We start from the raw sequence: 23323 nt of genomic DNA, 5'->3' as shown, positions 1-23323 counted from the left end.
TCAGAAGATGTACAGCGCCACGAGCGTTCAAAAAACATACTGCCGCGTGTGGAAGAACTGGAAGGGGGGGGGGGGGGGGCTAAACTAGAGAGAGAGGGATGATGTGCATTCTCTTCAAATATTCTATATTGTAGCTTTCTCTACCCAGGCGACAATATATGTTTTTATCATATCACATGTATTGATAATAACGAAGACAACCGGATCACACCTTCTAAACAAATCAAAAGCCTAGAATGATAACGTTACATCTATACCATTATTTGGAAATCCTTACGCAGAAAAGGGTCAAATGAAAAAAATGTATAAGCGATATTCTTACAGAGATAAACATAACATTTGTACGGAGAGGAGCAATGCCGCATGTAAAAGCAGATGATGTGGCAATAAGAGACAGTCGACCACCTGTCACTATACAAATGCTATTTACAATATTTTCACAAGAACTGTTGCCAAGGAACTGTTTTGAGAATATAGATTCAAAAAGGCAAGTAATAATTTCATGTTTTTGTCCTTTCCCCCTGTTCTTTTATGTATAAGGCGGGCACAGAATAATGAAGAATGAAGTTATTGTGTTTGCCTGCTGCCACTGTACTGTAGTTAGTTCACTTTGAAAATGTCCGTGAAACATCAATATCAACACACGGGGAATATGAACGTGGAGTGCAGCTTGTCTACCTTGAAGGTCACACAAGAAGAGAGCCAGAGAGAGGTTTATTATCACCATACGTCCACTACATTACAACAGGCAATACATTATTGTATATTATCATTTAATTCTATCAGCTCTGCCGGAGTTTACCAAAGAGAAATGCAGGGTGGTATGATGTTACTCTTTAACTCTTCTAGCTCCCTTCTCACAGCTTGTAAAGAGATACAGATCAAAGGTATGCCTGTGATTGTATTCCTCCACCTGACCAAAGGAGAGAAATGCTTAGACAAAAGATCATGCATGTGCCTTCCAACTTGCTATCTGAATCTTTTGCCCCCTTTAAGCAATACACAAGGGAGTAAGAATGAACATTTATTATTACTGGAATGTATATTTGCAAGGGCAATATGTGTTTTGACTGTGTATTCACATGTTGTGTGTTGATCGAGACCTGCAAACTAGCTGCACACACCTGCAAACAATCATGTCTGTAATCTCAAGGCTTTATTGTACTGAGATCAAAGGCCATTGGAATGCAGAAAGCTATTACTGGTCTTGATTGTTTGATTAGATCATTCAAAAAGTACAGAGAATGACTGTACATATTTTTCAACTACAGTATATTTTAGGGGGGGTTACACCTGAACTGAATGAGCCAACACAACCCAACCCTTCAAGAATTGGAGGTCCTGGTGTTGTGTAAAATGATCAGAGTAAACAACAGCTTGCTGTATACTAAGTTACACCCAGTGTTGTAACCTGGTTGAGGTTAGATATAACTAACTGTATGTGCTTCAAGGCACATTTTCTTAAAGAGATTATCCGTGTACTTTTGTATACTTTTTAGCCAGTAGTTCTGAAAGTATCACTCAATAGCCAAAAGTGGTCCCTGAAAATTGTGTACTACGCAACATATGTGCAGATATGTGAACAAAGTAATCTCTCTCTCTCTCTCTCTCTCTCTCTCTCTCTCTCTCTCTCTCTCTCTCTCTCTCTCTCTCTCTCTGTCTCTCTCTCTCTCTCTCTCTCTCTCTCTCTCGTCCACTGAGCATTTGGGCCTGCACTGTAATCTCATTGGATAATGCTGGGCAGGCCTCTTCCTAGCTGGGACTCAATGCGAGGGGCTAGCGCTCATTGACTAGAACTCTAATTGGTAGTGGGCTGGCCTACGTGGAGGGAAATGTACAGTTGAAGTCGGAAGTTTACATACACTTAGGTTGGAGTCATTAAAACTTGTTTTTCAACCACTCCACAAATTTCTTGTTAACAAACTATAGTTTTGGCAAGTCGGTTAGGACATCTACTTTGTGCATGACAAAAGTAATTTTTCCAACAATTGTTTACATACAGATTATTTCACTTATAACTCACTGTATCACAATTCCAGTGGGTCAGAAGTTTACATACACTAAGTTGACTGTGCCTTTAAACCACCTGGAAAATTCCAGAAAATAATGTCATTGCTTTAGAAGCTGCTAATTTACATCATTTGAGTCAATTGGAGGTGTACATGTGAATGTACAGTGGGGCAAAAAAGTATTTAGTCAGCCACCAATTGTGCATGTTCTCCCACTTAAAAATATGAGATAGGCCTGTCATTTTCATCATAGGTACACTTCAACTATGACAGACAAAATGAGAAAAGGAAATCCAGAAAATCACATTGTTGGATTTTTAATGAATTTATTTGCAAATTATGGTGGAAAATAAGTATTTGGTCACCTACAAACACGCAAGATTTCTGGCTCTCACAGACCTGTAACTTCTTCTTTAAGAGGCTCCTCTGTCCTCCACTCGTTACCTGTATTAATGGCACCTGTTTGAACTTGTTATCAGTATAAAAGACACCTGTCCACGACCTCAAACAGTCACACTCCAAACTCCACTATGGCCAAGGCCAAAGAGCTGTCAAAGGACAACAGAAACAAAATTGTAGACCTGCACCAGGCTGGGAAGACTGAATCTGCAATAGGTAAGCAGCTTGGTTTGAAGAAATCAACTGTGGGAGCAATTATTAGGAAATGGAAGACATACAAGGCCACTGATAATCTCCCTCGATCTGGGGCTCCACGCAAGATCTCACCCCGTGGGGTCAAAATGATCACAAGAACGGTGAGCAAAAATCCCAGAACCACACGGCAGGATCTAGTGAATGACCTGCAGAGAGCTGGGACCAAAGTAACAAAGCCTACCATCAGTAACACACTATGCCGCCAGGGACTCAAATCCTGCAGTGCCAGACGTGTCCCCCTAATTAAGCCAGTACATGCCCAGGCCCGTCTGAAATTTGCTAGAGAGCATTTGGATGATCCAGAAGAAGATTGGGAGAATGTCATATGGTCAGATGAAACCAAAATATAACTTTTTGGTAAAAACTCAACTCGTCGTGTTTGGAGGACAAAGAATGCTGAGTTGCATCCAAAGAACACCATACCTACTGTGAAGCATGGGGGTGGAAACATCATGCTTTGGGCTGTTTTTCTCTAAAGGGACCAGGACGACTGATCCGTATAAAGGAAAGAATGAATGGGGCCATGTATCGTGAGATTTTGAGTGAAAACCTCCTTCCAACAGCAAGGGCAAGATGAAACGTGGCTGGGTCTTTCAGCATGACAATGATCCCAAACACACCACCCGGGCAACGAAGGAGTGGCTTCGTAAGAAGCATTTCAAGGTCCTGGAGTGGCCTAGCCAGTCTCCAGATCTCAACCCCATAGAAAATATTTGGAGGGAGTTGAATGTCTGTGTTGCCCAGCAACAGCCCCAAAACATCACTGCTCTAGAGGAGATCTGCATGGAGGAATGGGCCAAAATACCAGCAACAGTGTGTGAAAACATTGTGAAGACTTACAGAAAACGTTTGACCTCTGTCATTGCCAACAAAGGGTATATAACAAATTATTGAGATAAACTTTTGTTATTGACCAAATACTGATTTTCCACCATAATTTGCAAATAAATTCATTAAAAATCCTACAATGTGATTTTCTGGAGAGAAAAAAATCTAATTTTGTCTATCATAGTTGAAGTGTACCTAGGCCTGTAATTTTCATCATATCGCATCTTTTTAAGTGGGAGAACTTGTACAATTGGTGGCTGACTAAATACTTTTTTGCCCCACTTTATTTCAAGCCTACCTTCAAACTCACTGCCTCTTTGTTTGGCATCATGGGAAAATCAAAAGAAATCAGCCACAAACAATTGTAGACCTCCACAAGTCTGGTTCATCCTTGGGAGCAATTTCCAAATGCCTAAAGGTACCACGTTCATCTGTACAAACAATAGTACGCAAGTCTAAACACCATGGGACCACACAGCCATCATACCGCTCAGGAAGGCGACGCGTTCTGTCTCCGAGAGATGTATGTACTTTGGTGTGAAAAGTGCAAATCAATCCCAGAACAACAGCAAAGGACCTTGTGAAGATGCTGGAGGAAACAGGTACAAAAGTATCTATAGCCACAGTAAAACAAGTCCTATAGCAACATAACCTGAAAGGCCGCTCAGCATGGAAGAAGCCACTGCTCAAAAACCTCCATAAAAAAGCCAGACTACGGTTTGCATCTGCACATGAGGACAAAGATCATACTTTTTGGAGAAATGTCTTCTGGTCTGATGAAACAAAAATAGAACTGTTTGGCCATAATGACCATCCTTGTTTGGAGGAAAAAGGGGGAGGCTTGCAAGCCAAAGAATACCATCCCTAACATGAAGCACGGGGGTGGCAGCATCATGTTGTGGGGGTGCTTTGCTGCAGGAGGGACTGGTGCACTTCACAAAATAGATGGCATCGTGAGGATGGAAAATTGTGTGGATAGATTGAAGCAACATCTCAAGACATCAGTCAGGAAGTTAAAGCTTGGTCGCAAATGGTTCTTCCAAATGGACAATGACCCCAAGCATACTTGCAAAATGGCTTAACAACAATAAAGTCAATGTATTGGAGTGGCCATTACAAAGCCCTGACCTCAATCCTATAGAAAATGTGTGGGCAGAACTGAAAAAGCGTGTGCGAGCAAGGAGGCCTAAAAACCTGACTCAGTTACACCAGCTCTGTCAGGAGGAATGGGCCAAAATTCACCCAACTTATTGTGGGAAGCTTGTGGAAGGCTACCCGAAACGTTTGACCCAAGTTAAACGATTTAAAGGCAATGATACCAAATACTAATTGAGTGTATGTATACTTCTGACCCACTGGGAATGTGATGAAAGAAATAAAAGCTGAACTAAATCATTCTCTATTATTATGCTGACATTTCACATTCTTAAAATAAAGTGGTGATCCTAACTGAGCTAAGACAGGGACGTTTTACTCTGATTGATTAAATGTCAGGAACTGTGAAACTGAGTTTAAATGTATTTGGCTAAGGTGTATGTACATTTCTGACTTCAACTGTAATTTCTATTCAACTAAATGACACATTTGTCAACCAAAAATAATTATTTTGAAAAAACAAATGTCATTGGTCTGAATTTTTGTGTGCACTTACATAAAAAAAGTGTTTTGACCTTGCTCAGGGTATTTGCTGGTATTTCACAAGTTGTCTTTTGTTGTTCGTAAACTCTTTCACCTCCAATGGCAAAAAAATGTAACAACAGTAAGGTGTGTGTCATGTACTGTAAATGATCCACTTTATATGATTGGCCTGGAGCCATCTTCTTCTGAGAATTCAGTGACCTCATCCTGTTTTTCTTTGACTCTTCTTATCAGCTCAATACATTTTTTTATTGTTTTTTAAAGTAAGATGGACAAATACGAAAGTCTGAGAAATGAATCGAATGAAGGGTCAATTCTTGTTATATTCTTTTGAGGATTGTCTTTGAAGTGCAGATTTTATGCCACCATGGTATGTTTCAGTATACACCACTGTGCAATACAAATAAGATGAGGGTGATTCCATGGGAAGGTCGACCTGAGCATGTACAAATAAAGTTAGTCATTTCCTAATGAAACCACGTTGATAATTATTCTATATGTTGGAGTTCAAGCTTTATTTGACCAATTTATGTAGGAAATTTGGACCATTACAGAGTAGGCTTCCAAGTCTCAAAAAAAGGTTTTTCAGAAAGGGCTCACAGAGCTTGTTTTCCCACTCACAGATGTCCTCCAGTGTTAGTTCTGAAGACGTTAATGAAGCAATACAGACCAAAGTTTTGTTTCATTTTCTACTATCTTATAAAGATAGTGGGGTGACTGGAACAGGCAATGTAACATCCATCCAGGAAACGATTTAGTAAAATATGCACCGTATATTGGATCATCTTGAAACTTTCTCCGTAAAGCCAACTTTCAACAAGGTTTCATATGGTCTATAATTGGTTTCTTACATTTCATTATGAGTATCCTTTTTCAGCGCAATGTTAGCCATAACATCCATAACGGTTGTGGATGGGTTGGATATTGATGTATCATATCTTAGCTTCAGAAGCTTGTGAATCCACTACATTTTGACTGCTTCTGTTCTGAGAAGTGTTCTTCAGACTTGCCCTGAAGTGATGGTTGATATCTTGAAAATGCTGCGTTCCAGATAAGATTCTCTTGGAAAATATATTCTGATTTCTCATGCAATGCAGTGCTGTTTTTATAGATAGAAAGATGAGAAGAGTGTATCAACAATTTGTTTGTCTTGAATATTGTTTCATGTGCATATTTTGTTACAATATTTCAGATTTTTTTAAATGACAAAAACCTCTTATATTTGTGTCGACATTCACCGGGTCTGTATTGCTTCATTAACATCTCGTCTTTATAACTAACACTGGAGGAAAGCTGTATATGTTTAAAGATTTTTTTTAAAGGTGGTGCCTGGCCTCCTATTCTATTCAGGCTGCCTGTAGTTATGTTGTTTTTTTATTATTATTTTTGTTATATTATTTTACCCCTTTTTTGTGATATCCAGTTGGTAGTTATAGTCTTGTCCCATCGCTGCAACTCCCGTACGGACTCGGGAGAGGCGAAGGTTGAGAGCCGTGCGTCCTCTGAAACAAAACCCAGCCAAGCCGCACTGCTTCTTGACACAATGCTCTCTTCATCCGGAAGCCAGCCACACCGTACAGCTGGTGACCGTGTCAGCGTGCATTGGGCCCGGCCTGCCACAGGAGTCGCTAGAGTGCGATGGGACAAGGACAACCCGGCCGGCCGGCCTAACCCAGATAATGCTGGGCCAATTGTGCGCCACCTCATGTTTCTCCCAGTGGCGGCCGACTGCGACACAGCCTGGGATTGAGCCAGGATCTGTAGTGACACAGCTAGCACTGCGAAGCAGTGCCTTAGACCGCTGTGCCATTTGGGATGCACAGCATCAGTCTCCCCAAAAAGTATGTCCATTTAATTTAACATCCATAACACTTCTTATTATCTTTATTTCTCCAACATGCCAATATGTAGAGGTCCACTTTTAGAGGATGTACACTCACCCCAACGGGTACTGAAATGTTTCATTTATATTTTGTTTGTCCCTTCTGTGAGACATTAAGGTTGTGATTTTTCATGCAAATGTAATTTCCATCATGCTGTAATCAGCCATGAACAATGAGGACAAGTTGTAAACTACAGTGACATACATTTCTTTAAGTCAACTTTTCTCTCCTCCTCCTCTGTGAAGATTTCCTGACGAAGCCCTTGCAGTTGAAATTTTTTTTTTTAAACCTTTATTTTACTAGGCAAGTCAGTTAATTAAGAACAAATTCTTATTTTCAATGACGGCCTGGGAACAGTGGGTTAACTGCATGTTCAGGGGCAGAACGACAGATTTGTACCTTGTCAGCTCGGGGAGTCGAACTTGCAACCTTTCAGTTACTAGTCCAACACTCTAACCACTAGGCTACCCTGCCACCCCAGTTGCATTCAAGTGCACTATTATTCAACCGTTGCAGCCACAAGGGCACACAGCATGCCAGAGGTCTCAAATGACACAGAATGGCTGACTAGAGGAATTGTCTGTCAACATAGAGTGACTTGGAGTGCAGTGCCCCTGTGCTAATCACGCCTCCTCTATGACACGTGTACATGTATTCATTATGTAAGGGATAAGAGGCTATGCATTCTATGGAAACTAATGAACGACACACTGGCGGAGTGGACCTGACCTTCCACGGAGTTGCATTATTTTCCAGAGAACGCATAGAGCAACAAGTTGATTGTCCCTTTTATACCATGGCTGTAATTTAACACATTTACCACTAGACGTGTTCATTTGCTGCTAGAAACCTGTCTAACATCCACTGAAGTAGCTAGCAAGTCTACTAGATGGTAACCAAACAGTCTTGCTAGTTTAGCTAACCAAACCATCAGTCCTAGCTTCCTATTATGAAAATCAAATTCAACAATGCCATTAATGTTTTCAATTCACTTTTGTTTTCAGAATTCTACCGTGCGCCATAGGGAACTAATGCACACTCTAGAATGCCCTTCAAGCCAATCAGAAACAAGTATTCAAACGTTGCCATGGTATAAGCATTTATTATCTGGAGAGTCTACATGGAGTGTCTACACGGAGTGTCTACACGGAGTGTCTACACGGAGTGTCTACATATGACTGCACAGCAAGCAGTGTGCGGTGTGTATAACATTTCCAAGAAATATGTTCAGAAGAGATACAGAAACAGCAGCAGAGTGGTGTGCTAGTAATAGAATGCTCTATTCTCTCGGTGAAGAAAACCATTTGAAAGACCACACCTAACCATGGGCTATTCTATATGATGATGATGAAGAGAGGAGAACATGCAGCACTGCTTACAGACATGCTGTATCTGCCTGACATCTGTGTCTCATTATAAGGCTGCAGGCCCATGTGACTGAAGACATGACATAATGAATAGGCTCGATATTGAAAAATGCCACAAGTTCTGAAATAAAATAAGAAAAGATTTCTTAATTATGTAAAGCAACATGCCTTACCTTTAGTAAAATGTTACTCCATTGTTTAATGGATTTCTCTCCTCCAATTTGACACCCATTTGCTGAGGCTCCCATTGCAATCTCATTGGATAAATCAGGTACCAGTAAAGACAACATCTCTCTCAATACTAGCAAAATGAAGGTGCCTGCCCATGGAGAATCTTGCCATACCAGGATGTATTTTTTATCCATTCGGTTCTGAAACAGAGGAACAAGAAAACATTTGGTTGCATTATCACCAAATATAAAATATTTTCAATTTGACAACAATGCTCTGAGGATGTGAAATGCTAATGAAACTTTTACTTGTGCTTTTAGTTTTGACACCTCACTCAGACAGAAATTGAAGAAATGCATAAACATCAAATGAATTTATGCCATTATTTAGAGAATAAACCAGCATCTCAAAATAATATCTAAAACCTGCCAGAAACAGCACCTTGAAGGAGACATACTGCTGTACCCCTTTTTAACTCAAAACTGTGCTTATTTCAATATTTCTCAGCTATGTAGCACTGTCATCCAGATAAGGGGCTATTTCAACATAACCTGGTGAATAATAGCACAAGGTCTGTAGCAGTGTTCCCCAATTGAGTGGAAACGGCAGAGCAGATCTCCCATCAGATGCCATCAGCAGCTGCACACACAGCCCTCTCCCTGGCCTTCCTGATCGCTGGGCCCCCCACAGCGAACAAATCCCAGGGCTCCGGGAGTCCAGGGAATACCAATTCAGATCAACACCAGCTGACCAGCAAGAGAAACGATTTATTACACAGATTGAGGAACTACTTTTGCAATTCTGGTCAGTCTTGCATAAAGTATTACATAAAGCCATTGAAGCTGCCTTCAAATAATCGTTAACCCTTACATTAATTTTATTTGGCTTGTGACACGTTCATTCTACATTATATCGATGTCTTCACATAACGTATGGACATCATGTTCCCCCCATAGAGCAAACTATTAGAATCATTTGACAGCTGTGTTCTGCAGTTTTCCTCGACTATGATGTGTAGGGATTGCGACTGGCAGCTGCAGATGCCTATCAGCTACCTGTTGATTGGCCTTGGGACTGATTGACAAATGACATGACAGGTGCAGGCTGCTAGTACCTGCCCCCTCTACAAGGCAGCTGACAAGCTAGTGAAGGGTGGGTGTGTTATTGACAGTAAGGGCTGTCTTCTGTCCTGCCCTCAAGGCAGAGCTGCCCTCAGAACAAGTTTGAATAAGGAAAACTCCACTGAGTGTGTAATCACAAGTGTAACCGGCATCAGTCTAACTTTTCTGACCCATGCCAATTCCTCAGCAGCAAAGGTACAGTGAAGGTCCAACAAACCCTTGTGTTATGCAAAATCACATTTGCTTTGCAGGTATGGCAAATCTTGTTACCTGCCTTACAAGGTTTGGTGGGAATACACAGTTGATATGCAAGGGAAAGCACAGTGCAGTAACAAACATAAAGATGGGGTACACATCAAGTTTGGGGTGGCAAGAGATTTTTATGTACCACCATTACCATGTACTTAGGGAGTTTAACGGTCTCTCCTTGACCTTTAAAATCAAGACACCGTGTCACAGTCTTTCTGTCTCAAGTGGTATAAACTAGCTTTCAAGGGCATCCCTGACCATAAACCCAGCTAAGGAACAGAATGGTACGTGACACAACACATGTCACGATGACAGCCTCGTAAAGGTGCAGGGCTCTATTTTCGGCGGCCGTTAACCCAGCACAATTCTCAAATGCACAATATTGTGCAATTTCAAGTTCTTAAAGCAGGCACTCTGCTCTTTTCAAACCATTGCGCCAGGGTCGGTAATTTACCTATCTTATTTCAGCTCGCTTACGCTGAGGTGGGAGGGGTGGAAATATTTGAGGTGTGTCCTTAAAAACGCGCACTAAGGTGACAATTTCAGGCAGCACTGTGGGGGTATTAAGGACAGACCAAAAACTGGTCTTAGCAGAATGGCATTGCCTATGGCATGGAATTAGCCTGCGGAGGCACCCGGTATCCAAATCAATAGAATAGCATATCACCAATGTTATATTAAAATATAACTTTTGGGGGCAGTTTTTGGATAATATTTATTTCCAGGTCCCTTAAAAAAACTTTAGACACGTGCGATGCCCATTGAATGAAAGATGTCAGTAAGCCTATTTAGAAACATCAAGTAGTTATGTGTAGGAAGCCTATTTAGAAACATCAAGTAGTTATGTGTAGGAAGCCTATTTAGAAACATCAAGTAGTTATGTGTAGGAAGCCTATTTAGAAATATCAAGTAGTTAAAATAGTCTGCTTGTATCGCATTTATCATTTAGTTGAAAAATAATATGCAATGCAATTTGGGCTAAAGGCTACCAAAATTTGAATGCAACATTCCCATGTTGAAGGACATGACCTTTTTTAAAAGGCATATGAAAATTTGGATACATAAACATTTGTCATAACTAGGACTACTATAGTGTTACTACCCTATGTCATTTATACTTTAGAGTTATTTATACTCTATGCTATTTCATAAACTAGCAGCCCTATCTTTCACGGATAGGACAAACATTTTCTCCTGTCGGAGTTCATGACAACAGAACACCAAACACCGTAAATACACAATTTCAAGCAACCATAAAAGGCTTCGGAGCAGTTTTTCATTGGCGGACCCTCGTAACACCTACAACCTGCGCCCATAATTCCCACTGTCAAAATAGCAAAAATATTTCTGACACACCCACAACTTGAGTGTGCTTAGATTTATGTTAGAGGTTAGTTTGTTCAAATAGATTCCAAAGTGTACAATGATGTCATCCACTGCAGCGAATTATTATCTAACAAAATAAAACAAATTCATTAACCAAGCACTTGCTCTCACTTTCTTATTGACACCATGCCATCCAACTGTCTCTACTTGTAACTAACGAGGTCACTTCCTTTATAAGTATACACATAACTTCACGTAGCAATATTACACATTATTCTCATAAGTATAATTGGAAAAATGGAGCCTTTTGTTGCTTGTAATAAAATCACTTTGAGATCAACAAACAGTTAAATGGTCAAATATCCTATCATTGCATGTTGCAGAGCTAGAGAATAGCATGAGTAAGGTGGTCAGGACATCAGATACAATGTTCAGGGTGGTAATCCCAACCCTATCATACCCTCTACGTTACACATTAACCTGACATCATTACATCATGGTGGTAGTTAGCTCCTAAAACAGGGACATATACTGTGCATGAGATGGATTTCCTTTTGAATGCCTTTGTTAAACTATGTCTCAAATGTTGATGATTTTTCTGTACACGTGAAACAATGCAAAGTGATGCAATACAGAGGAATATATCTTGGTTTCCGCTATGCTTTAAGTTGTCTTCTTCTCTGAATTATCAGGAGACAAACCCTTGGGTACAATAATGTTTATGTTATACCCATGGATGATTCCTTCAATCCATTGTAATGGTCCAAGTAATATGTATTATCTGTAGGTACACTATCAACATATCGTATGCATGCGGTGTGGAAAGTGCAAGGTTTACAAAGTTGCTGTGCTGTGCATGCAAAATACCATACTTCTTTATTGCAAGAATATTCATGGATAATTAATCATCCCTACTGCTTTACCGTCAACATAGGACGTGTTATGAATTGAGATATAATTTAACATGAGGCCTTTTAGCATTAGTGGTAAAAACCAAGTAAAACTTCAAAAATTCAATCAGACCTGACATAGAATTGGGGGGGGGGACTACCTAGTGTGGAAAAGCATGTTTATGCCACTGCAATGTGAGCTTGATTGAATTGAGCCCATAGTCAGATATTCACTGAACTGAGATCCATCGTGTTACAAGTGAATAGAACGAACAGGTACACGCAACGGAATACTCCATCTTTATTTATGTCTCATAGACCAGAATTCAAAATGTTCATATCTGAATTAACAGCAGCTTAAACATTTGCCACCGATGGGATATGGCGCACTTGATTTCCTGTGCTGCAATTCACAGCTGCCGAAGATGATAAGGTAACCTAAACCAGGCCTCTAGGTGTCTTTCATGTTCTCCATTGTCTGTGACCCAGCCATCTGCTCACCTACAGCAGATGAAAATGCTTCTACAGGGATCCCTCCAGTGAGTTATATCACACAAGAATGGAGCCTGAGCCAGGCCACGCAGGGGATCCATGCACTGTCTTAGACCGTGATGACATGAAATGAGCTTTCCGCATAGCAAGTGGTATTTCAATTTCATCTCCTCCTCCTCTCCTTAAGATTGCTTAGCTTCTCATTTTCCAGACACATTTCCTGTAAATCCAAAATAAATCTCAGGGCTCTCCCCCGGGCCTACTCATTTTATCTCATTTGCACATCTGAGAGCTGTGTTTGCTTAAAGATAGTAAAGTCTCATTGGTTAGGGGGGGAAAAACGACCAATGTGCAATTTTGAAAGTGACTATGTTAAAGGTCACATCCCAGAATAACAGCTGAAATGTAATGAAGCAACAACGGGCATGCCTTTCTTTTGCAATTTCACTCCTTTTTGGGATAATTTACTGACTGTAGAGTTATTTCTCTATTTTCCTTCAGTATGTGACACATTATTCCTTGCTGTAGAAATGTGGAGAGTATTGAGAATGGGATCTGTAGTTACATGATGCTTGCCAACCCAACATGCTATATACCACTTTGCCAAAAGTCCAGACACATAAACTCCTATTTTGTGTATGGCATTTACGACCCAGTTTAGGATACTGTGCACATGTTCTTTACACTACTTACTTGATTCATTGCTTTTTATTTCAGAGTTTCTAACTTCCTTTGAGGACATGCTGGACAATCACTCCTACATCCTAATCAGCAGGAACGAAGACAAAAGACATTCTGATCTCTCAGCTGTATGTCACTAATTCATGTACCCATTCAAAATGTTCAAGTTCTGTTCCAACTATGTCAGTGGCTGTGACTGAATAATATGTGGCTCAAGCTTTCAATAAACAGGCAGTGACAGCCATAACGGCCGATTGAGATTGAGAGGGAACAGAATGAGACCTGCAGATGTTCCTTTGACTTCCTTTCACACTGCTCTGGAGAACCGCTGTTGGCTGTAGATGGATCTTTCGAAATAGGCATCGACTCAATACTACTGTAAATCTAGTAATTGCCACCATTCTAGCTTCACTACGAACAGTTTTAAGATGTAGAGATGGATGGACAAAGCATACATACAATGCATACACTGTAATTTTTCTTAATAAACATGAATAAATCCTTAATTTCACATTTGTTACTTGATGTGATTAATTTGTTTGCATTATCATTGGGACTGAATTAGGATAAACCAAGATAAATAATGGGGTTTTGAGGTTAAAATACAGACAATGAAAACTAATGACGATGAATTAAAAAGCACATTCATCAGTATGTTTTGTGTTTCCTCTCCTTCGTGATAGGATAAAAAACATGATTGCAATCAACAACAAAAAATCTGCAATCATCTAATTGAATGATGCAAGCTTGCTTTCATAGAATAATCTTAACAACTTAATACATCCCCAGTTCTTCTTTTCTATTGCCTTTTGTTCCAGCTGCCAATGTGGATTTTCACTCCCTTTGTAGGCCTTGCTTGAAATAGGCTTATCTCTGGTGAGGCCTCTTCACTTGACAATAGCCCATCTATACATTAAAAATGAATGCTCCATTTCTTTGTACACACAAGGTGATATCATGTTTTCAAAACCAGTAGTTTTCAAGTCACTCACAAAGAATTAAGTTTGCATAAGAACCAAAGCAATCAAATCAAATGTATTTGTCTCAAGGTTCTCATTAAAAAAACTATGAACAAGACTCAATGAAATTAAACACAGACAAATGTTTTCAGCGGCTGATACGTTGAACCACAGTGCAAGCTTTGGTCAAGAATAATTAAGTTGCTTGAATAGAAGGGACTTGAAAGAAAGAGTGTCTCTTTGGTGTATTGATATGCTGCTCTTTTTAGTGCTTGAACGTCTTAAAAGAGCAATACCCCGAAAGACTGTCCGAAAATGTATTCTGGAGTCCTGCTGATGTTCTTTGTCATTGCTGAATATATCGTGACTAACAAACCCAAGAGTGGATTAGGCACAGAGGATTAAACGATTTGCCGTCTTGAGTTTATATTACTACTTATAGTTTCTACTCTTCGAAACATGCATATAATATAACTACATATTCTGGCTGCTTTTTGTTTGTTATGGAATGGAACCCTGAAGTGACATGCAGCGGTGGCCGTGCACCCAATGGCGACAGTCCTCTGATCAAAGAAGATCTGTTGGGTTGGACAAATGCACATGAAATTAGGCATGAAAGCTTGTCATTATGCCCAGTATTTTGGGCTTGGGATGCACTTCAAGCAGTCAAAACAATTGATGTGCTCTGCCTTGGCAAACAAGGAGGCCCGTGACAGTAGCAAGATCATCTGGGACAGAAAAAACAGAAACTGTTTCGAAATGACAAAGAAATGGAGCGATAAACAATGCAAAAGCAGCCATCGCTCTCAAAGGTTCAAAGCTGTGCAGACAGCATAACTACCACTTCCATTTGAATTTACCTTGTTACGCGATGCTTGTTTTTGTTCTGCTGAAATGCAGACGGCTCCGATTGTCTTGCTATGGATCACGTCCCGTGCTACGCAGTCTGCGGTATGCAGAGCCGCCATCTTTAATCACAACTGAGTTCATCTGTCGATGGTTCTTTCCTTTCTCCCTTCTCTTACTCTGTTCTTGTCTCTCTGTCCTGGCCCCCTCTGCGATTGTTGTGGGGGTTCTTCTTTTCTGACTGACATCAAACCGCCATATCGACAGGCTCATGTGCTGCCTGGTAGGGGGGCAGCTCAAAACAAGCAGCATTGGCCGCTCTCCTTTACCTCGCCGCACATTCACTGACCACATTTCAAAAATTTCTCCAAAAAATAGCGATTCCAAGCAAAAATTAATCTCAGCACTGAGGCCTTTGATGTGTGGAAGGCCGAATTCAAAGCTCCTCAATAGGGTCTATTGAATACATCTTTCTGTCAGATGTTCCGAGTAATGAGATTTAGAGGACTTTGATTGATCTAGGCCAATTTGTTGTCACCCGTACAGTCTCAGTCACAAATTTTACGGATAACTAAGGTAGAGACACAAACGCTTGATCCAACCAATCCGACTTTGTTGTTCTTCCGTTCTTCCGATGTACAAAAACCCGAGAGCAAAAAAACATATCGTAAGTAAACAAGGGCTCAGCTGGAGTTCTATGATCGCGCCATTTGAAACCAAAACAATTCTGAGAGGCCTTTGACTACGTTTTTGTTGTTGCTTTCATCCCGACAACGCTCTTCATCCATTCTGACACCCCACTCACATGACTCTCTTCCCTCTTTTATGGTCGGAGACTCGATTTTAAGGATAATCTTGTTTTACTGTCACAGTTTTTTTGTTATTCCGTAAAGTACTTTTTTCGTACAATAACCAGTTAAGTCTCAAAAATGGTCGAAGCTCTCACCTGGCTCTCCTGCTGAGTGTGTCGTCGGTTCTGATTTCTCTGGTCCGCCATGACTGGGCGCAGTCGCCTGCTTGCCACTCTCGACTACTTTCTTATACTCATGAACCTGTTTCTGTTTCTTACTAGTGGATTGCTGAAAGATGTGCATCTTTACTTCATGTTGCAGCTTCTTCACTGCAACCCCATTGGAGGATTTGAGGACCAGATGATAGTCTGCAGAATCCTATTGTAACTATAGCAACAGACCCCGCAGGCATGAGTGATTTGCACCTAATTGCTTGGTAAACATTAGAAATAGCCCACTTACTATTAGCAGATATGATCACAGTTTGTGATGAGACTTAGGGGTGACAATTACAAAAATGAAAGTGGCTTTGAACAAACAAAGCTGAACGGAGTCCTCTTCCGCAATCCAGTCTGGTTTTATCCAGTCTGGTTAAAAAATAAACTCTCTAGTCATGGAGAGTGGTGGAAATAGCTGTGCTTTGTTATAAAATCTGAAGTTGGGTTATTTTTTAGATCAAAGCTAGCATGTGTTTAATGGAAAGTGAAGATTGCGAAATGCCACAAAACACACAACAGCCACTGAGAAGAGGTATAAGCAGATGAGAGTAGTGAAAAGAACATTGGGGAAACGGGGGAGAGATGATATTGCCTTTGTTGTATAGCGTTATCAGCTGCTTACCTTTCATATGAATTTCACACTTGCTTGTCATGTAGCAGCCAGGGTCAGATTCAACAAACCCTTCCCACAATGACCGATTTTCCATTCACACTACCCCAACGAACATCCATGGTGTCGCCTGCCACTTGCATTTGCCTTGATTGCGCCACACTAAAACAAATTTTACTTTCAGATTTTCGCTTGATTTCAGTGGTTCTCTTTTCGCTCCTTTGGGCACATTGGTCAGCATCTGTAATAGAAACAAGAGAAGCTACAAAGCTCAAAGACATGTAACTCTTAAAAAGAAGAGAGCATCACAGGACAAACAGCTGGCCAGTGGTATCAAGGAGAGCCAGGATTAATGTTCGGGAGGGGTGAGATGTTGGAGCAAAGTCCTGACTTGAGGAGAAAGATTTTATTTACGTCGCTCTTCATCGAAGATGAGTTGTAAGTTGTCATGGACACAAGGATTTATTTTGTCTTATTTGCCTCTAATCCTGCAGATTCTCTCTAACACTCCCCCAGCGGAACGCAGACCTACAGAGAGGAAATATTCACGGAGAGGAAATTTGATCTAAAGTTTTGCCTGACATTTTTTGTATTTTTACCTGAACAAATGGATTAGAGAAGGAACAAAATCTAGATCTAAAGTACAGTCTACAAATCTTTCATTTGGTGGAAGTGACTATTATAGTACTGTAGATGCACTTTTGACAAAATAGTCTGTGTGTGCATGGGTGTGTTAGGAACATATTGTCCTCTCTATATTGTGTTTGATTTTGTTCGCATTGCCACCTCCCAGCATTCTCTGCACATTCTCTGACTATGACGTCCTCATTACATCAGAGAGACTCGTCAAACAGATCCACTGCTACAAAAATACAAAGCAAACAATACCCCGCCACGTACACAAATGAAGACATCTACATTGTATGACCACAGAGACAAACACTCAAAGACCTCCGTTTGGACAAAATAAACTACAAGTGCTAAGACTTCTGGCCACACAAGTGTTTTATATTGTACTCTGTGTGTGTATCAGGAAATATTCCATAGTGGTGGATTTCTCATTTGAAGCCGACTGTGTTTTCATGGACACACTCACTCCCATATTTCCCCTCATGAATGGAAAAACAAGCCCTGCTTATCAAAGAGCAGTTTGGCCAGTGTGTCTATAACAAGGGGCAATGCATTATTAAAAAGATAGCTACATTAAATAGTTGTCTTATTCTCAGCGGGAGATAGTGAGTTTCTTGGTGTTTTGTCACATGAATAAAAATGCCTCATAATGATGTAATTTCAGGCTAAGAAATAGCTCTCAGGGTTGAATTGATTTACGATTCTGTTTACAGATTTACGGAGCTGTTCTGAGCACAAAATCAATGCTGTATGACATTACAAACTCCACGGGAGCAGGCACCATTGTTTCAGTTTCATTTCAAATGTTCCCCTACATTCTCCATGCCTCAGATACCTGTTCTTTACTATAAAGCCTAGATGTTCTGTAGCCTTTGTTCTTCATCCATAATGGGCAGTAAAAGCCTAGTTAAAGTCACTGAACAAAATCCTATCAACAGAAGTGCAATGGACAATGGATATGGCTTGTAATGACTACTAGGATGAATGTCCTCCTGTGTGGATCAGGATGTCCAAGGCCAGAGACTCATTTTCTGTACCAACTGAGCTCTGGACAGAACCTTGAGCACTGGCTACTGGAGAGTGTGATATATCCTAAGATGTTATAGGCAGGTGCTTGGCATTTATAATAAGGGCCTGGCAGAGCAGAAAAGCAAGAATAACCTAACTTGTGTGTTGCTGTGTTTGCTGATTCGAGCCACTGGGCACATACTGGTTGAATCAATGTTGTTTCCGTGTCATTTCAATGAAATTACATTGAACCAACATGGAATTGATATTGACTCAGTGTCCTGTGTGGCTCAGTTGGTAGAGCATGGAGCTTGTAATGCCAGGGTGGTGGGTTTGATTCCCATAGGGGACCAGTACAACAATGTGTGCAGTCACTCTGGATAAGAATGACTTAAATGTATTGATGTCTGAGGGAAGTCACTACTGTATGCAATAAGATCCATCCTCATTATACAAGTGACTTTCTTATCCTGAATTTGGTTAGTGAGCTACAGATTTGTTACCAATTTTTATTGTTTTAACAATAGTTTTTTTTAGCTCAAGGATCATAATTTAGACCTCATAGAAATGCTTTGGGTTGTGGTTGATGATTATTGTAATCCACAAATTCCATAACTTTCCACGCTTCACCACTTTATACCCTGTATTTATGGATTTCACAATTCCTGTGAACTAACAAATAATCTCCTACTATTGGTGTTGTTTTCACCTCATTTCACTAACTGGGCAGCCCTGCACCTATCAGCATCCCCAGACTACAGAACATGTAACCCTGAGATAAACTGCACGCAATGAAATTCAACCAATGATCAGCAGGGGACAAAGTAGCAGCCAGCAGCTGCAGTCACTTTTAATCTCAACCTACAATTCAGTCACAAACAAAACAATGAGCACGGAAACAAACAATAGACACCCTCCACAACTAATCTTGACTGACACATTCTGTATGTCATAGACACTATGGCAGGAGCAGAGCTCATTCAAACCATTTGTGTCCTGAACATTGCATCATGACATATTGCATTTCTATTGTCCTTCTCAAATCACTCTGCTCATGTTACTTCCGAAACAATCACAACTATTTGGGACTTCATTAGCTGTGGTGGAAGTTCTATTTATGTTGGCCATGCCTGTGCCGTGATGTAGCAAGCAAAGACAAACTAAACACAACTCGTGCTTTTAGATTTCATTTTTGTTTTAAATATGGCTCAGTATAGTTGCTTGCTATACTTACTAAGCATAAAAGCCAACACTAGTGTAATAAAGACATTGTTAGCACCAGCAAACCTCAGGAATAGTTTAACATAAAACAGAGCAAGCTTTTGTTTGTCTCTAGGTACTGATGATTAGGGATAAGCAGGTCAAGGTTTCATCCACAACATCTGTTGGTTTTCAACACTGACTCACTCCCAATGGTAATGAGTCTTATTCATTTTGGAAAGCCTTTGAAACAACCCCTAGGATATCTGATCAAATGAAAGCCCCAAGGCAAGTATTTCTCTCTGAGGTTTTGGGGAAGAAGAAGATAGTGAGAGCTCCACCAGCCTCATGCATATTATATCCCTACATGTAGAGGCAATACAAATGTACTGACTATCCTTATCTATAACGTAGAGCAGTTCAACTCGTTAGCTTTTCTGGGGTGCATTTTCCCAGACTCAGAAATAACACTTACATTTATCTACAGTATTCTAAAATACAGATTTGTATTTCTATAACGATGTACCCTTAGTAACAATGTAACATCCCCCCTAGAAAAGGCAATTCAATTTGAATGTTAGTCCGTCTGTTCCCAGTGTTCTGCAATTAACAGTCTGAAAATAAGGATACATCTCACGCTTACATTTCCTGTCTCATGACTCCTTCTCCTCTCTCCCCTCCCCCATCACTAGCAGTCTCTCTCTCTCTCTCTCTCTCTCTCTCTCTCTCTCTCTCTCTCTCTCTCTCTCTCTCTCTCTCTCTCTCTCTCTCTCTCTCTCTCTCCCAAAGGTGTTTGTTTATTCCTCCCTCCAGGCTGTAGGACTGAAGCCCACTCCCACTGTCAAAGAACCCACCGACAGAGAAGATTAAAGGACCCAGTAAAACAACTGGTGTAACTCAGCTGACCAAACCATCTGTGCCTCTAAGAACACATTGCCAACAGCACAGAACACACACTGCCGTTAACAAAAACATTATTTTTTTTACAGATTATATTGCATTTCTGCTTAGGTGTCTTGTCGTTTCTGCATTGATGTTTAGACCTCAATAAGTATTTTGAGCACTGTTTGGATGGATGAAAATTACAGACGTGTTAACTTTGGGCCAGTAACCCGGAAAGTTGCTGGTTTGAATACCTGAGCCGACGAGGAGAAACATCTGTCAATGTGCCCTTGAACAAGGCATTCAAGGGCGCTGTAATACTATGGCTGTAAATGGCTATGGTAAATGGTCAATACTATGGCTGTATCTTGTAAAATAACATTTCACTGCACATAAAAAATATATAAATGTTTGGACAATCGCAATTACATTACTTTTACATTACTAGCTGGGTCATTCTTAAAATGTTGTGACAAATGTGTCCCATGTCTGCAACAATGAAAACCTGATTGAATATCACATTTTTGAAGGGTAATTTAAATATAAAAAGCTGATTGAATAATCATTTTAATTGGACTGTTTATTGCATAAATTGTGTGCGTGTGCGTGTGTATGAGCGTGTGTGTACTAGCTAGCCTTGTGAAGTATTGAAAGACATTGCAGTGTAATAGCCTCCCCTCGTGGTTCATGTAAAAAAAAAAAATTCCTTGTTCTTTTTTTTTTACTCAAACCAAATGTCACATCCAAAGTGACAGTTCATTTAAATAGGCCTATGCTAAAATACATTATATTTGACATGCATTGTTAGGGGCCCTACCAGCTACTCCCTTTCAAGTGAAATTGTGTTACTTCTGTCTTAAACAAAACATTACCTATTTCCAATTTAAATAGTTTGAGTGTAGAACATACAAAAAATACATGCACACGGCCATGAAAAAAATGATTCTAAAATTTAAAAAATCAGTGGAATATAACTGCATAGGGTCACCACGAGTTCGCTGTGTAACATGTACGTCTACATGAGATATGGAACACTCTTTCATGCGCTAACCAGCGCAGGCGCGGTGGCCAAGTGGTAAGGCGTCGGTCTCGTAAACCGAAGATCGCGGGTTCGAACCCCGTCCGTGCCTTTTAGGAGATTATCAATAGCATTTCTGTTAAATCAAAGATCTATCTCGACGTAGAATTTATAATGGAAAGCGTGGTTAGCCACACCAGTCAATTTTTTGCAGATTTTTACTTCGACTGCATACATGACTTTTGAAACATTGTGTGGGACTACTTTACCATCAATAGGGGGTAGCAAACACTAATGTTTTTAATGCGTCCATACAATCTTTCCTTTACAATGTGTACATAACATTGTTGCTCGAGTGAAACGTGACATATTGGCAGCAACTGCCTAAATTAGTGTGCTAAATTGCGCAATATATTTATATTTTAAAAGAGACGTGGGGACTTTTGTAAGAATTTTACATTAAAACAACGCACTGTTTTGTTTTTTGTCACATTCCATTTCATCTGCATTTTCAAACCCTTTCGTCATTAGCCTTATTGTGAAAATATTTTGGCGCGCGCGGAGCCCTGTTCTGGGCACCATACACGCACAAAACAGTGTGAAGCTCCATAGATTTCGAGGAATACATTTCCCTGTTTCAATATTTGTATAATACTTTCAGGAAAATAAAACTCATAATTCCATTTACAGTAGACCTAGCATATGCCAAACTTTCCCCCGATAGCTTGATAGCTGCAGAAAACAACGCAGGACAACGCCATCTCTGACTCTGATACGACCCCCCCCCCCCAGAATGTTTTTCTGAATTCCAACAGCCTATAATTAACAACAAAAACAAATATTTGGATAAATGCCATATTGCTGTTGTCTGTTTTTAAGATTGCATCACCCCTTTCACGGCCTCTCTTACCTCGTGGCGTGACCACGAAGCAATGTTTGAGGCGCTGGTAATCGAGATTTTATTTTAATGCTTTGAGTCAAGTCCGCCAGACACCGCTGAGCTCACCACTAGGAGCACGGATACTTAAAGAAACAACAACAGATAAAATCAGACAGTCGTTCCTTCCTATCCTGCTGACTGGTCTGATATTATCATGGTAAGTTTAAAGCGATGTTATATCCATGACACACGGAAGATGTTTGGCTTGAGAGGTCGGAGGGGCTGACATGTCGTCTGTCTACCGGGGCTGGGAGGGCCAGCAGGTGCGAGGGTAATTCTTATTCACTCCGTTTATCTAATAATTATAGGACTTTGTTATGGATAATTTTGAATAGCACAATGAACGCTAAACTTGTCTGTGAATGTTTAGATAATGCTATTGTTTTGATATTAGGTTTGCATGATTAGTTTGTCATATTAAATGTGCTGTTCTTTTCAAGGGGTGGTCTCTCAGAGTAGCAGACAGATTGTGTCTGAGAGTACCTGAACTCTCTATGGAGCACCAGACACTGTCTGGGACTCAACGAACGCCTAGTGAATTCACTAAATGCACACAAGAGCTGTATATTAAAACATGTTGTTTTACATTCTATACAGAGGGGTATATTGCAGCAATATGATATTAATGTGCACGTTATAATCCAGTTGTTGTACAGGAAATGTCAGCTTGATGCTAATCAAGTGTGTAGTTTATGAAAGGATATGTTCAAGGATTGCACAGTGATTTAAATCATGAGGATTGCATAATCAGTAATCACATCATTTGTATAAAATGCGCAGGCTACTGTAAAGCCATTGTTCTCATGAAATCAGCCTTATTGTAGGATATAGCTAGATTAACTCATTATTATAGCAGGCTGAAACTGACACATTCTCAATAACAGTGAGTGGTTTTATAGCCAGACAAAACCC

General features: G+C 40.3%; 1 non-coding gene across 1 annotated transcript; it reads left to right on the top strand.

The window, feature by feature from the left end:
- Positions 1–21511: 21511 nt before the first annotated feature.
- Positions 21512–21583, top strand: trnat-cgu (transfer RNA threonine (anticodon CGU)). The gene has a single exon. It is a non-coding gene; the product is annotated as a tRNA-Thr (tRNA).
- Positions 21584–23323: the final 1740 nt, after the last annotated feature.

This window comes from Oncorhynchus masou, chromosome 15 (assembly GCF_036934945.1).
Source record: "Oncorhynchus masou masou isolate Uvic2021 chromosome 15, UVic_Omas_1.1, whole genome shotgun sequence".
NCBI lineage: Eukaryota > Metazoa > Chordata > Actinopteri > Salmoniformes > Salmonidae > Oncorhynchus > Oncorhynchus masou.
This window is presented reverse-complemented; position numbering and strand designations above follow the sequence as displayed.